This window comes from Artibeus jamaicensis, unplaced genomic scaffold (genome assembly GCF_021234435.1).
Source record: "Artibeus jamaicensis isolate MK-2021 breed Jamaican fruit bat unplaced genomic scaffold, CSHL_Jam_final scaffold_847, whole genome shotgun sequence".
Classification (NCBI taxonomy): Eukaryota; Metazoa; Chordata; class Mammalia; order Chiroptera; family Phyllostomidae; genus Artibeus; species Artibeus jamaicensis.
This window is the reverse complement of record NW_026522057.1, coordinates 19,732,668-19,748,591: the sequence shown is the minus strand read 5'-3', so window position 1 is coordinate 19,748,591 and position 15,924 is coordinate 19,732,668. Positions and strand designations below refer to the sequence as shown.

Below are 15,924 nucleotides of genomic sequence, written 5' to 3'. Positions count from 1 at the left end.
TTATCAATCTATTTTTCTGTGTATATAATAAGATTGGTTTTGCTGGACAAGAGACAGAGGACCGCTGCATTTCTGGTCACCTGATGGGGCAGGAGAAAGGAGAGAAGAGAGTGTCTGGAGGAAGGAGGGACAAAGAGAAGATGTCAAAGAGGTGAAGAGAGTGGCATAGGTGCAAGGAAGGAAGGAAGGAAAGAAGGAAGGAGAGAAGAGGAGGAGAGGGCAGAGAACTGGAGTGGAGAGGAGGGGGGTAGAACTGAAGAGAGAAAAAAGGCAAACAGAAAAAGAACTGAGGAATTAGGAACCCAAAGACCCACTTCCCCTTAGCTCCTGCACCCAGGGGTCTCCTCCCCCAGTGCACTTCCCCCTTGACCCCCACTCCTCCCATTCTCCTCCTCCGCAGCCCTAGCCCAGGAGAGCCCTCATCTGGACAGTGCTGGGAGGACACCTGTGGGATTCCAGCTGGTCCTGCCTGCGAGCTGCAGGACTGCATCTTGGGGGCCCTCTCTTCCCCCAGAGCCCCATTCTGGACCTGGACCCCTCTCCAGGCAGTTTTCTATGTTCCTTCCCCAGAACAAATCAATGCCTGTCACCCACCTCTGCTGACACTGCCACTGGGAGCCTCTGCCGCCTCGTTTCCTCCCTGGAACTTCCAAAGGGCCTCACGAGGTTCCTCTCCAGCAGTTCTTCCCCATCTAGGCAGTGCCATCCACTCCAGGACCCAGCTTCCGGTCTTAAAAACAATCTGAACCATGGTTCCTGCTTCTCTCTTCATGGGGAGAATCTGCACCAAATTGGAGCATCGTTGGTGACAGCCCCTGCTCTGGGCCCAGCCCCGGGGCTTCCTTGAGGGCTTCAGGGTGATGTCATCCCACTGGCCTGAGACACAGAGGACTCCAGCCCCATCCAGGTCAGCCCCCCTCCCACCCCTCCCCATGCTGGAGGCCTCTCACAGCTCCAGCCAGCGCTCCCGGCACCCCTGGGAGGAAATTTGGGACCAGTGTTGCCATGGTAACCTGATATCAGTGATTGTTATTCATTATTCTCAGGGTATAGAATTATATGACCTGCAATCAAAATGAGAAGCCGCTCGCATCCTGGAAAGAGCAATAGCCTTGGAGTCAGGGGCCTGCGTCTGGCCGCAGCAAAATCACCACCAAACAGAGTGGCTCCAACAAGTTACCTGTCTCTCTGGGGACTCAGCTACCCCATCTGCCAAATGCACACCTGTGTGATGTGGGGAGGGTTGGATGAGGTGGCCCCCAGGATCTCCCCAGTGGTCAGTGCCTCCAGTCCCTAAGCGACGGCATGCAAGCCCCTGCAACACCCACCCAGCAGCTCCTGGGGGAGGGCGAAGATGCAGTCAACAGGGCATCATCCAAATTTCTGTTTGAGATCTAAGCCCACGGCCAGAAGTCAGACATCTGTTTGTCCAAAGGAAGCCAGCCCCCATCACGAGTTGGTGTCCCTTAAAAAGAAACCGCCATCCTGGGAGTGAGCTTCCAGGACCCCTTGGACCTCTGCCCGTCTCCCCGCTCCCAAGCAGCCCTTCCTTTGGTCCAGTAATTCCCGTTCCAGAAATCTCCACTCAGGAAACCACCTGAAGTGTAGAAAATGCTCGAACACAAAGAAATGCAGCACAGTGCTGCTTATGAGAGGGAAAACGTGGAGTCTATCCACCTATCCAAAGTTAGGGGAATTGCTAAGAAAATGGGGGTGCACATCCCCAGCCAGAAGAGCCATCAATAATCACACTTGCTGAGAGTTTCACTCACACAGGAAACTGTTTCTGCTCTACTGTTCCATTGAAAAACCAAGATGCCAATTGGTGAGGGCTCTGATGTCTTTTCTGTGGCATAGAAAAAAGTCTCGTTTTAAGGGAAGTTCTATTTTCTTTCCTGAACTCCACTTTCCCAAGTATCTACAGCCAGCCTGTATTATTATACTCTGCAAAGGTTCCTAAGTCATCTTTAAAAAGTAGGCCTGGACAGAGACAGAGCAGGGATTGACAGGCCTTGACTGGCATTTCAGCCATGGGCTTGATGACACCCCTGGCCCATCCGTGCCGTGGTGTCTAGCGTGGGGATGGTGATGACAAGTACGCCAGAGGCTACTGTGAGGCTGGAAGGAGACAAGGCCCCTAGAGCACATAGCGCAGGACTTGGCACATAGTAGGTGCTCCGTAAATACCAGCTATCAGCTGGATTCTGTGTGGCTGTCATCTCAGACCCAGGCTGGCCAAGGTCTCAGCAGCCTTCCAAACACTTGGCCTCTGCCTCTCAGCCTGAGGTCTTAGCCCTCTCAGCCTCTCTCAGCTCCATCTCCAGCCCCATTCGGAAGGCTGGTCCCCTGCCCACATCCATCAGGCTCCTGTCCATCCCAAGACACCAGCCACCCCAAGTCTTCCTCAGGGATTTGCCCACAGGGATCCCCCAAGACGCCCAGCCTCGGTGCAGGCGGCACCACTTCTTAGCCCCCTCTAACACCCTCAGCTGGGGACTGCCCCTGGCCAAGTATTCATTGACCCCGGTTGCTCTAAAAAAAATTCTGCAGCCCCAGGGACTAACAGCATTTTCATAGTCTTTGTCACTTTCTCTGGCTCCTCAGGGGACAGACAGCAGGCCCAAGTGGACCTTCACCCCTCTCCGGAGGAGAGGAGCATCTTTTGATGAATCAGCCAGTTCCAGCACTCCCACCCAGCATGCCTGGTGACAGACATGATTTACCTCTGATAATTGCACTGTTTTTGGCACCTAAGAGACAGGGAGAGACAGAGCAGAGCAGGCAAGAGAACAAGGAATATTTTGTGGGAGCCAGAGGCAAACGAGGCTCTGCTGAGTGGCAGGCAGAGCAGAGGGAGCAGGAGGGAGGGGACGGGCCCTGTGGTATCAGCTCTGCAGGTGGAGGAGAGGGGCCCCAGGGGACACGGCCTGAAACCCATGCTCCTCTCTGCCTTTTTCCATCACATTCATTTTTTCGTTCTGTTTTCTTCTCTCCTGTCCTTCCTTACCCTTTTCCTTCATTTTTCCCCTCCTCCCTTCTTTCTGTCATTTCTTCCTTTGCTCATTAATTTGTCCCTATTTAAATCCCTCTTCCATCGATTGATTCAAGTGATATTTCCTTTGCTTCTGCTCCGTGCTGAGCCCTGTGCTGGGCACTGGGGGTGAAACACAGCCTGGGTCCTCGGGCACCCACACTGACCCCCACAACCCCATCACTCTGAGCACAGTGGGGGCCCGGGGAACCAGGAGTGACCAGCGCTCCAGGGGTGTCTGCAAAGGCTTCCCCGAGGAGGTGCCCATTCTGCAGAATGATGAGGCCGTTGGCCAGTGGGCAAGGCAGAGCAAGGCATCAGGGCAGAGAACTGTGCATACAAAGGCATGTGGGAGGTACTGGCCAGGAGTGGCCAAAGTGAGGGTGTGGCCAGGTGGTGCACTTAGTCTGGGTCAGACACTGATAAGTACTCTCCCTTGTACAGATAGGGAAACTGAGGCTCAGAGAATGACATGACTTGCCTAACATCACACAGCCAGGAAGTGGCAGAGCTGGGACTTGAATCCAGACCTGGGGGCCCTTGGCCCTTGACCATGACAAACCTCAGCTCAGTGGCTCTCAGAGGTAGAAACGTCCCAACAGGTGACTGCTGAAGTCTGCAGCCTCTGGGTGCTCATGACACCCCCCAGAGGCACACAGCCTCTGTCTGCAGGCAAGAGGCCTCGTGCTGTCCTGGGTCACGGGAAAGAAACCAGGTCCTTTAAGCTGCTTTGCATGAATGATGCGTGTCCAGGCGCCCTCAGAGAGCTGTAGAGGTCCCCGTGGTCGGGAAGCACACCTGCTCCCGTGTCCCTGGGATGGGAGGCACTGTGCGCCGGTGGGCACTCTCGTGTGTCTGCTGACTTGAGGTTAAACAGACCGACTTCACAACCTGCTGACCTGTGTGGTCGGGCAGGTTTCTTAGCCTCTCTAGCTTCAGTTTGCTCATTTGTAAGACGAGAATTAAAAACATACTTCCCTGCAGGGTCATTTTGAGGATTAAATAAAGTTATGCATGTGACATGCTTAGCTCTATGTCTATCGCAGATAAAGCTGTTAAAAATGTTAATAACTAACAGTGTTATTAATTATGGTAGGAATGACGGTGGTGATGGTGGCCGTTTGGATGGCAGTGATAATGGTGAAGTGGGTGGTGGTGGTGGTGTTACTTATGGTGATGGTGGTGGTGGTGACGGTAGTGATGACAGTGGTGTTGGTGACAAAGACAACAATGATGTGATGGAGATAACAGCCCTGCCTAGGTCAGCTCAGGCTGACCCAGAATCAGCTCCTGCACTGGCCCTTGGAGTCCAGCTAGCAGTTGGCAAAGCAGGCTCTTGGAACCCTGACAAGGCCTTTTGGCCTCAAGTATTGCCACTGCGGTGGATGCAGAACACATCCCCCCACATTCAGTAGGAGGTTGGGATGTTTCCAATGGCATGTTCTGCCAACAAAAGGTGAATGTGATCATTCTGAAAGGAATATTTGTGCACTTGAGCTGCTGAACAGCCATTTAACACATTGCCTGGCAGGGAAGCTGAGACGCATGGACACTAGGAAATACGTACCCATTACACCCAAGAGGGCGGCTGACACATGTGTGGAGCGGAGGGTGCGTGCCATTTGTCTGGGTAAGAGCTGCTTGCAGAAATAAGCCACAGACCTTTGCTGAGCACCTACTGTGTGCAGGCTGGGCATGAAACCCAGTTGTTACCAGATGAAGAGAAGGGAGACAAAATATATGAAATAATGACATTAGTATCTGTCCCTTCATTCAGCAAAGGTCCACTAAGCACCTAGTGGTAGGCCTGTGGTAGACACTGGGAATATGGAAGTCCAGGAGCTCGCAGCCTGGTTGGGGAAACAGGTAAATAAATAAGAACAAGCACAAGAGGGGCCCCAGGCCATCCAATGAGCATTGCTCCTCCAGGGCTCACGGCAGGCCAGGCACTGGGCTAGGGTTTTACATCAGTCTTCTCATTAAGTTCATCTTACTGCAAGCCCATGAGGTCAGGACCACTGTGATCCCTGCTTTACCAAGGAACAGAGGTCAAGTAAGTTGTCCTAAGTCACAGAGCTCCTCAGTGGAAAGGTTGAGATTTGAACCTGGCCTTGGGGCTCTTAGCCACTCTCCTAGCCCAGGAGAGAGAGGGCTCTGCTCTGCCTGGAGAACCAGGGAGGGTTCAGAGGAGCCCCCTGAGCTGGGTCACGAAGGTCGAGGAGGACTGGGCCAGGCGCTCGGAGGTGGAGGGCAGAACCAGGTGCTCTAAAAGGAGCAGAGGTGTGGAGGGGGGACGGCATGAGGCATTCCGAGGACACAGTGAGAAGAGCAATGGCACCAGGGAGGAAAGCTCCTGTAGGCGAAGGGAGAGTTGAGACGGTTCAGCGAGGGGAGAGAGCCAGGAGCACACCACTGGACTCGGAGCAGAACTGAGGGCCCCAGAAGAGCCCATGCTGACCTCTGGGCTCCTGGTGGGCTGGGCACCAGTGAAGTGCATGACCCTTGCCCTCCGGGTACCTGGTCCTTAAGAGAGACAAATCCTTCCTGGGCTCCAGGTTAAAACTTGCCTTTCAGAGATGACTGATGTGTGGAAAGTACTCCACCCCAAAGTACCTGTGCAACTTGAAGCAGGTCATCTAACCCCACTGAACCTTTGTTTTCTCCTCTGTGAAATGGGCTGATTAATCCCTCCCTCCTTTCTGTGAGAAGTTAATAGCATGATTCTATTAAAAAGAAAAAACTAGCCTCAGGTCTGGTATCCAGCAGATGCTCCTAAATAACAGGTCCTCTTTTCTTTTCCCTTCCTTCCTCTCCCTCCCCTCTGGTCTCCCTGTTGTTAGATAGCATGGAAATCATACAGCCTCAATCTTCTGAAATTGTCCTGATTTCAAGTATCATCCCTACAAACCCTCGATAAAAATCCCAGGAATTCTGAAGTTTCTGCATCCACAAAAATCCTCTGGAATGTACACAGCTCAGGAACCAGCCTGGGATTCCTTTGTGAGTGCTGACTCGGGCGCCAGAAATACCGTCCCCACCTAGGGAGGATGCAAGGTCAACACAAACAATGTGGGCAGACATTTACCTCGTTCTCCAATATTCCACCCACCCTTGGATTAGAAACGATCTAAAAATACCAAAGACAGATGAGGTTGGTGCTGACTGGAGTGGCTCACTGGGTTGGGCATCATCCCACAGACTGAAAGGTCACTGGTTTGATTCCCGGTCAGGGTGTGTACCTGGGCTGGGGGAGGCCCCGAGTTGGGACGCGTGCAAGAGGCAACTGATCAATGTTTCTCTTGCGCATTGATGTTTTTCTTCTTCTTTTTCTCCCTGTCTTCCCTTCTCTTTAAAATAAATAAATATATAAATAAATAATGTTTTTTAAAAAAGACAGATGAGGTTGGTTGCATCTGGGAGGCGTCAGATGCAGAGGGACTCCTAATGAGTCCCTCTTCCCAGGGCTGGGAGGACACAACCCCCCATCCGCCCCTTCCCCGAGCTCCAGACCCTTTACCCAGCTGCCACTAGGAAGCCCTAAAGGCAGTGTAAACTCAGCACACCATCACTAGAGCCCTGCTCTTCCCCCCCCCCACAAACCTGGGCTTCCCCAACCTCATGTTTACCGCTTCGGTCACTCAAAGGCTCTTCAGAAGTCTAGAGGTCATTGTCAACACACCCCTCCTCCAGCCTCCTGTACCAGCGCCCAATGCTCATCCTTCACCAAGCCTTCACCTTCAATGGCTACTCTCACAGCCTCGGGCACTTCTATCCATCTCCACCCTCGTGACCGACCCCCAGCCCTTGCTTTCTTTCACTTGGCCAACCCACAGGCTCCTGACTGGCTTCCACCCACCCGTTCTTCACACCATCGTCCAGGCCATCTTTGTAGAGTGCAAACCTGATTATGTCACTTCCTAGCTTCATGGTTTCCAGTGCTCTTAGCATGAAGGCATCACTGCTTCAAAGACAACCTTCCCTGATGGGTCTGACAGGCCCGCAGGCTTGGCCCCTGTGTCCTGTCCATTCTCCATTCACAGCCCCCTCACTCAGACACAGTGCCTTCCTCTCCCTTCCGCACACTCAATCCGCCCCTCCCCACCCCAGGGCCTTTGCACATGCTTTTGCTCCTCCCTGGAAGGTTCTTCTAGCCCCTTACCATCTCAGCTGAAGGACACTTCCTCCAGGAAGTCTTCTGTAACTTTCCAGACTAATTCTGGGCTCCCATAAAGCACCGCATGTCTCTTCGTAGCACCTACTGCAGTTGCACTTGTACCTTGATGTGTGAGGTCATTTGCCTTGTGCCAGTCTCCCCGAAACCCCCCGACAACAGGGGTCACGGTTCATTTTGTTCACCTCAGGACAGAGAGCAATGGTACACTGTAGGCACATAGTGAACAAAATCAAATCAATGAATGAATGACGTGATACTTCAGGCACCCGCCCTCCACTTCCAGATCTTCTGTAAACCCGTCTCACACAAAAGCAGGCTGAGACCCTGAGAGGAAGAGTGACTTGTCAAGTCACACAGTACGTGTGGAGCAGAAACAGGACCAGGAGAATCCAAGCTCACCGACTGAGACACGCCTCCTGCCTGCTGACTTGGGGTCCAAGCTCCCCAGTGGGGGAAGGGATGCGGGAAAGGGTGCCCTGGAGGAGGTCAAGGGCCACAGGAGGAAAGAATTTTAAAGGCCAGTTTCTGCACACCTGGGCTCTGATCCAGGCTGCAAGCACCCTGGCCTGAAAAATGTGTTTTCCCCCATGTCGTGCTGGGCCCTGCAACACCATATGCAAATGTATGCAAATCGTGTGCAAACACGGTCTCTGGCTTGGATGAGAGAAACCTAAAACGTGGTACCAGGGGGAGCCATCTAAGAATAGACCAAGCTGTCAGGCCCTTCTGGCCATAAAGCTCTGACTCTACCCTGTTGGCTGTACCACTGAAGTGGGGCAGGGGTGTTAGCAGGTTGGGACATGTCCCCCTCCTGCTCTCCTGAAACACAGACCACCAACCCCAGGGCACTTGGGTGCTATGGACTTGCCCCCAGCCCCGCCCACCCATCCTTGGCACAGCTGCAGAAACGTCAGTCAGTAGTGGCTCCTCACGGCCTCACTCCAGCAAACTCAAAAGCAGGTTTCATGGCCCCCTCCAGAGACAGAAGCTGCAGGGCCAGGAGGCCCCCATCCCTTCCTCAGATGACACCCTGCTGTCCCTCCTTGAGACTCAACTCAAGGACCCTCTGTGAAGTACATCCCCCAGTCCCCACGGTGTACCCCCCTGATGTGGACCTCTCATGCTCCTTGGGTCTCCCACAGCTGCTGGGTGCCCCTCCAGAAGAACCGGTCGCAGGTTTCGGGTTAAGGCTCCATCTCTCCCACCGCACTGGGAAGAGCTCAGGTGCATGTGGCCAAAAGGGACAGGTAGTTTGGTGAGGGGATGAATAAATGTGAGTGATGGGGAAGGAGAGAATAAATAGAGCATCAGTGTTCTCTTAGGGAAAATCCCAGAAGTGAGGCAGCAGTGTGTGCCAGGCGGATCTGGCCTCCTGTCCCCAGGTGCCACTGAAGCTGGGTCCCACCTTGGCTCACATCCTGGCTCCGGTTCCCCCTCCCTCCACCACCCTCCTGCCTGCCCAGCATCAACTTAATTGGCCGTCAACACCAGTCTTTCCTCCCTAAAGTGATCTGTTCCTTGAAATCTCACAGCCCATGATTAGATCTATGGCAACTTTCTAAGCAGCTCAGTGGTTCCCATGGCAACCCCACTGGTACCCAACTGGCAGCAGGCCACCTGGAGGAAAGGGAGAGGAGGGAGAGACAGGTGTGGGGCTGCTGCCTGAGGCAGGAAGAGGATGGACAGAGGTTCAGGGAGGATGGAGAAATCAGGAGCGCCCTGGGGAGGGAGGAAAGCCTGGTGACATGGGTACATGGAGGGGAATGGAAGTGACACGGGGAGGGGTCAGATGGGTGGCTAGAGGAAGCTGGGAGATTTGAGGCAGCTGAGGGAAACTGGGGAACAAAGAAACTGGGGGAGTTTGGGAGACAAGGTGAGAACTTGAACTGGGGAGACACGAAGGCTAGGAGGGGAGAGAGGGAGGGGGGAGCTGGTCAAGATCAAAGGAAAACCATAGTGGGGATGACAGAGGCAGAGAGAGCCTGGCCAGGTGGGGGGCAGAAGAAGGAAGCCAGGGGTGCACAGCTGGGGAAGCTGTGCAGGGAATGGCCTCCCCACACACCTGTGCAGACCTTGAGTGAAGGAGGAAAGAGGACGCACCACTGCCCCAAGGTCCCTCTGACCTCAGCCCATCACCAGGTTTGGGATGTGGGGCCTTGGCGCCGCCAAAGAGGAGGCCCAGCGGCAGCTACGGAGGAGGATGCCTGGCAGACAGAGGACATTTAAAGGCCAAGGAGCCTCATCAAAAAGTCCCCACATGGCTAATGTGCCCAGGACTCTGTGGAGCCGGTCTCTGGGAGGAGGCACCTCTGCTCCTTGCGGGCAAACAGGGAGACCAAAGAGAAAAGAGGGGCCAGAGCAGGAGTTGGGAATTCAAGCCTTGCCTGCAACTCGCTGTCTGGCCTTGAACTCACTTCAGTCACTTCTTTGGAAAATGCTTGGGTCAGATTAGGCACTTGGCAGGGGTCCTTCACATGTGAGTGGCAGAAACCCAACTCAAAGTGGCAAAAGCCAGTTGAGTCTGTAATACTCTCCACCAATTGCCATTTGCACATGAAATGGAAGCATCCAGCAGCTTTAGGTATGGCCCAGGTACCCCGAAAATGTCCCTTGGAAACACTCTCCCCTTTATTTTCTTCTTCGGTGCTTTAACTGTCAGGCAAGCTCTCCCCCAAGGTGGCCTGTGGTCACCGGCAGCTCCAGGCTGCGTCCAATCTCAGCAGAAAGAGACTTTTTTCCTGATGGTGCCTGCAGAGGTCTCGGGGCCGATGCGCATCGTGCAGGACTGGGTTCCATGCCGTCCATCTCTGAGCAGTAACAGCGACAGTGAGCCCTCCAGCCTGTACTCACAGGCCAGGGGCTGCTGGAGGCACTCTGTGTGTATTAGCCTATTTGGTCCTCAAAAATGTTGTGACGGCTATTATTTCCAGTTCACAGATGAGGAGACTGAGGCCCAGAAAGCTTATGTAACTTGTCCATAGCTGTGAGTGGAGACCCTGGAATTCCAGCCCCCACCCGCACATGCCGTTTGCCTTCACGGTGCAGGTGCTGAAGTGCAGGGGGGTCTCCTGCACTGAGGACAGGCAGTGCTGACTCAGGAGGGGGCCCAGGAAGTCCACGCTGCTGTCTGCAGGCCCCGCTCTCAGCGATGCTGAACACCCCTCAGATGCCTCTCCTGAGCCACTAGGTCCAACTGTGTGAACCAATCACAGTGACTCAGATTTGCCACATCTGGGTCCTATAGCCAAGCCAAGTGGGGTGGGGGTGGGGGCCAAGGCCTCAGCCACACAGACCAAAAACGAGGGAGGGCAGACATGAAAGAAGAGAACAGGTTCTGTAGCTACAGGATGCTTGGGCGCCTTGGGGCCCCTCCTTGTGCCTTAATTTTGTCATCTACCATTTGGGGACTTCCTGTCCCACAGGGTCAAATTAGTTGATAATTGTAAAGCACTTAGAATTGTGCCTGGAACAGAGTGAGCACCCAATAAAAATTAGATACACACTTAACGTGCATTAGCACAGACACACACCTATGCTGATACTTGTGAACAAGAACACAAAAGCACCCAGCCACACCCTTGCAAACACACACATGGGTGCGTAAACATGCAGAACACATGTGATACAACTTGGACTGCATGGCATGTGCAAAATCTCCAGGACACGCATAAGGACACAGGTGTGAACACACAACTGGGCACAGGCTCAAACACCTTTGTTCCCAAGGTGAACGAAGGTCTTGCCCCTGGGTTTGTTCTCATGGGTTCTCTCCGAGTGCACTGCTGCTGGCTGCTGCCCGCAGTGAACACCCTGATGATGGCATCAGAGGGAGGAGGCAGGTCGGGGACAGCGCAGCAGCACAGCTCAGAGCCAGATGTTTAAATCAGTCCACAGTGGGTCTCTGACACTCTCCAGCAATTGCTAGCAGAGTGACCTTGAGCGAGTCACTTAACCTCTCCAAGCCTGTTCCCACCTTCGTCAAAGGGGGATGACAAAGTCCCTACTTCTGGGGGTGGTCATGAGAATGAAGCTTCCCATCAAAAGTGCTCACTGAGGGTCAGCTCTGGTTATTCTTTTATTATGATAAACGGCACTGGTTTCTGGACTGGTTTTCAGTGGGGGGAGGAGTCGGTGCAGATGCAGACAAACAGCTGGGACTAGGCCAACCCTCAAAGCCACCACAAAACCAGGGTCCCCCTCCTGCCACGTGGCAGTGGGGGCAGCAACAGCATTGCTATTCTGTCCTAAGCCGCACAGCCACCCGGCAGGCCGAGAGCCGTTGGCAGCTTTCCCTGAGCATTCAGGGCCTCCCCCTGCAGCTCCGAGTGGCAGGGTGATACTTAGAAATTGCAACAATATGTAATGTTTACTCAGTGATCTGTATAAAGGTATAGGATCCCGATTGGATATAGGCAGCCAGGATTTGCGTTGCAGAAAGGTGTTCTCAGTGAGCAGGCAGCCTGGCTTGGTGGGTCAGCCCGAAATCACCCATGACGGCTTCGTAGTCAAGGACTAGAGGGTGTGAGGGCCAAGACAACGTCTGGGACAACCCTCCGAAGGTCCCCATGGCCAGGCCCAGCTCCTGCACACACTCCTTGTAACACCCTTTCACCCTTCCTAGCAGTCAAGCCAAGTGCTTGAGAACTCGGGCTTTGGAGCCAAACAGACCTGGATTCAAACCCTGCCTCCACCACCCTCTGCCCACTGGCCTGGGGTGACTCCCAGCACCACCTCCTCCTTAAATCAGAGCAAGTAAAAACGTCTGCCTGCCGGGGTGGAGGCTCAGAGAGAGAACCTAGATATCGGCATGTAACAAGAGCTCAATAAACAGCACTTAGGATTGCCTACCAAATTGACCCCTCACTTGCTATTCCCCTTTCGTCATTCTTTTTTCCCAGAACCACCACCAGGCCTTGGTTCCATGACACCATCACCCACCGGCCCCTGCACGCACCCACTGGCACGGACCCCCAGGGAGCAGCAGCAGCAGCGAAAGCCCTGCGGGACGTATGACTCACTTTTGTTGTTTAAATACATTGAGCCCCAAACCGAGACCCACGGTGATGGAGCCTTTGTCTTACCCACTGCTGCCCCCTGGGCTCCTGGACGATGCTGGTCCCACAGTCGGCAGACGCGACCGCTGGATCTATTTCCACTCATTCGTTCTGTCAACAGTACTGGCATCTGCTACATTTCTGACACTGAACACAGAGAGAAATCAAGCACAGCCTGGGGGGAGATGGGGAACAAAGGCAACAGGCAGTCTCTGCTCAAGGTCACCCCCTCTCAGATTATTTCTTCATTCAAAAAGTGCTTCTGACCCAGCCTAGTGCACGTCCCCAGTCCTGAACCCAACAAAGATGCCGGCGAGCCTAACTCTCCCTTTCAAGCACTGTTGAGAACAGCCAATCCAGAGCATCCCATCTGCTGCCCCGTACACCAGAGTCAGCACAAACTGGGTGGCGAGCACAGCATCCCAGTGTTTGGCACGTGAGAGTAGCTGTGTCCCATCTGGTCCCCACCTCTTTAAAACTGGCACGAGGGAGTAGAGAGGTCTCTTCTTGGCATGTTCAGACTCCACTGACTCCAAGATCTGCACAGTAGCCTTGCTTAGGCTTCGATTAGCTCCCAGTGTGCACTTGGGCTGTTCACGCAAATTAACGTCTTTTTTTTTTTTTTTTTGATGGCTTTCACAGAAGATCGCTTTCAGTCTGAAGTCCTGAGGCTGGCATTCAATGACCACGAACAATGTGGCCACAAGTCTAGATGGACAGGTGGATGGGTGGGTGGATGAATGGATGAGGGATGGATGATGAAGGATGGGTAGACACATGGATGGATGGATAGGTGGGTGGATAGTAGATGGTGGTTAGGTGGGTGGGTAAATGAAATGTTAACCATCTCCTCACCTCTCTTTCTCCTGAGTCCAACTGTCTAGGCATGAAAACCTGCAACATCTGGCCCCAACCCTAGACAGGGAGTGAGTGGCTGGGTCAGTGGGTAAATAAACTTTTGCCTCCCTGGTCTTCTCCTCCCCCTCAGCTGGCCTACCCCTCTAAGCATGAAAATCTATGCACCGCTGCCCTGGGGGTTCCCCACAGGCCACTTACCCAGAGCCCCAGGAGAGTAAGCCTCCAGCATTTCCCCATCAGTGGGGAACCTCCAATCAGCAATGTCTAGTGAAATGCGTGAGCTGACACAGATAAACACTCATTCACTCATTCATTCAGTCAGTAAATATTTCCTGATCACTTACTATGTGCCAGGTACTCTATCAGGCGCAGAGCGATAAGCCCAACCACTCACTGCCTTCAGGAATCCGACCAGGGCCCGCAGAGGGAACCCAAGGCCTCTGTCCCTCCATGTTTCACACACGTTTGGATTTACACAGTTACACCAAATGCCCAACCCCTGGTCCCCTTCCTGCACCTCACTTAGACCTCCGCCAGCCCAGCCCCAGTGAGGGCGCCTCCCTCAGGGCTGTCTGTACCCCCACTAGGTGGTAGCACAGGGCTGTCCTGCTCTAGGTCTAAATCTGCGTGTCCACTCACCGCCTTCTCCTCTCACATCATCACCGTGCGTGCGTGCAGCGGTGGCTGTGCTGGGCCCCTGTGATCGTACCCCCACCACAGCAGGCTTCTCCCACCAAAACCCGCAAACGATCGGACATTTGCTTTCTGTTTCATCCACAGATGCCAAATCATATTCGACTGGTTTATCTCTTTTTACTTTCTAACCAAGGCTTGTTTCTCTTTCTAACTACGTAGATAAAAATAGATGTACTTATTTTTTAAAAACACTAGAGAACTCAGTCAACTCCTGATTGTGAACCAAAGTGGAGTGCACGCACTCTCCCAAGCCCTCCTGCTAACTACAGCTGAGCCTCGGACAGTGTATCCGAAACACGCAGACCCTCAGAGACGGAGAGGAGGCCGGCTGGCTAGGGACCTGAGGGATGACGCAGTGGTGAGTTTCTGGACTTTTTTGTTTTGTTACGCTGTGTTTTACTTTGTGTGCATGTGTGTGTTTTGTCTTATATATCCCAGACTGGGTGCTGAAGAAGCCAGCAACCTGAAAATGCCTTTGGGAAAAGGAAGGGAGGAAAGAAGGAAGGAAGGAAGGAAGGAAGGAAGGAAGGAAGGAAGGAAGGAAGGAAGGAAGGAAGGAAGGAAGGAAGGAAGGGTTCTTCCTAGCCAAAGGACCAGGAGAGATCAAGAACCTAGCACAATAACTTAAACACTCAATTCCCAACCAAACTCCCAACTCCAGCCAAACATCATGAGAAAAAACAAGGCCCTGTCCCCATCTCAGGAGGTAGGCCCTGCGACCCTATCTTGGGGCACCTTCTGAGGCCCACGTTGCCCAGCCCTCCCACTCAGGGTCAGCGGTGCCCAGAGAAAGCCCCTTGGCCCTGTCTGAGCTGACTTCAGAGGTTGGCCAGAGCCAGATTTAAAAATATAGCTGCCCATGTACCCTCGGTGCCAACGGCCCACGCAGCCCGCAGGCTGTGCTGCCCACTCCACAGATGCCGATGTGGCCACTGTGGGCGGCACAGAAAACAAGGAGGGGTGGGGAGTCCAGAGAGGCCCGGGGGTGGCTAGTGAGGGGGGTGGACATTCCTCAGAGCCCAGACCACAGAACAGAGCTGTTTACACCATCTGGTCATACCCGGTTCCCTGGTCTCCGGAGAGAACTGGGCCACCTCCGCGAAGACTCCCAGTGGCATGGGCTCCAGGGTCCGACAAGCCTGGAACCAAATCCTGGCTTGGCCAATGAATGGCAGTGTGAGTTCAGGCAGGTCACTTGCCCTCTCTGAGCCTCAGACCCTATTTGTACGCCAGGGGTGATAAAAGTACATCCTTCAAAGGGCCCTCGCGAGGATTAGGTTGGATGACACGTGACAGGGGCTCAGCATGGCCAGGCAGGGGCAATGGTCATGCCGTCACTGCCGTGACAGTGTGGTGTGGTTGGTCTGTGCCGGGCCTCAGTCAGGAAGCTCGAGAGCAGCGGGGGATGAGACGTCCTGGCTCTACTCTCCAGACGCACAGGGGTGCAGGCACGCCGGCACCAATGAAGCCGACGGGGGACTCATTCTCCCGTTACACAAACCGGCAGACCAGGGCTCAGGGAGAGAACATGCTCGGCCCAAGCAAGCCGGCAACAGCAACAGACTCTGATTCTGGAAACCTGCGCCTCTCTCCCCAGGTTGAGAGAACAGCGCCCCTGGAACGGGAGACTACCTGGAGATTACCAAGCCGCCCCTCCTCAGTTTTCCAGAAAGGGAGGCCCCAAAAGGGGAAGAGACCTGTCTGATCTCACAGGAGAGCTGGGACCCAGGCTAGGATTCCTGACCCCCGGCAGGGCTGTCTTGCTTGCCCCACACCACCGCCTCGCCCTCCCCATGGCTGCCCCAGCCTGGCTGCGGTTCTCAGTCCCAGGTGGGCAGCTGAGTGATGGGAGCAGGAGCAAGGCCCTGCTCCAGAGGCTTCTGCCGGGGGCTGGGGGGCTGCTCTGTTCCCCCGGTCCCCCCAGGGCCTGCTACATCCTTACATAACCCACTCCCCATTACATAACCTGCTGCTGCTTCCTTCCCGAATGGGAGCTCCGGGAGCAGACTGGAGCGTGGGGAGAGACCATGTGCAGCCTCGAATGGAAACAGGGTCATTACCAGCACTGGAGCTCCGGGGCCTGCTAATGGATTCCTCGCCACGGCCTGGAG

The 15,924-nt window shown here is 54.2% G+C and overlaps 1 long non-coding RNA gene across 1 annotated transcript in view; it reads right to left on the bottom strand.

The window, feature by feature from the left end:
- Positions 1-557: 557 nt before the first annotated feature.
- The window catches only part of LOC119045397 (uncharacterized), a 41,837-nt gene continuing 26,470 nt past the window's right edge, over positions 558-15,924 (bottom strand). The window contains exon 3 of the long non-coding RNA XR_005081777.2: positions 558-781. This is a non-coding gene — a long non-coding RNA (uncharacterized LOC119045397). The remainder of the gene's footprint in view (positions 782-15,924) is intronic.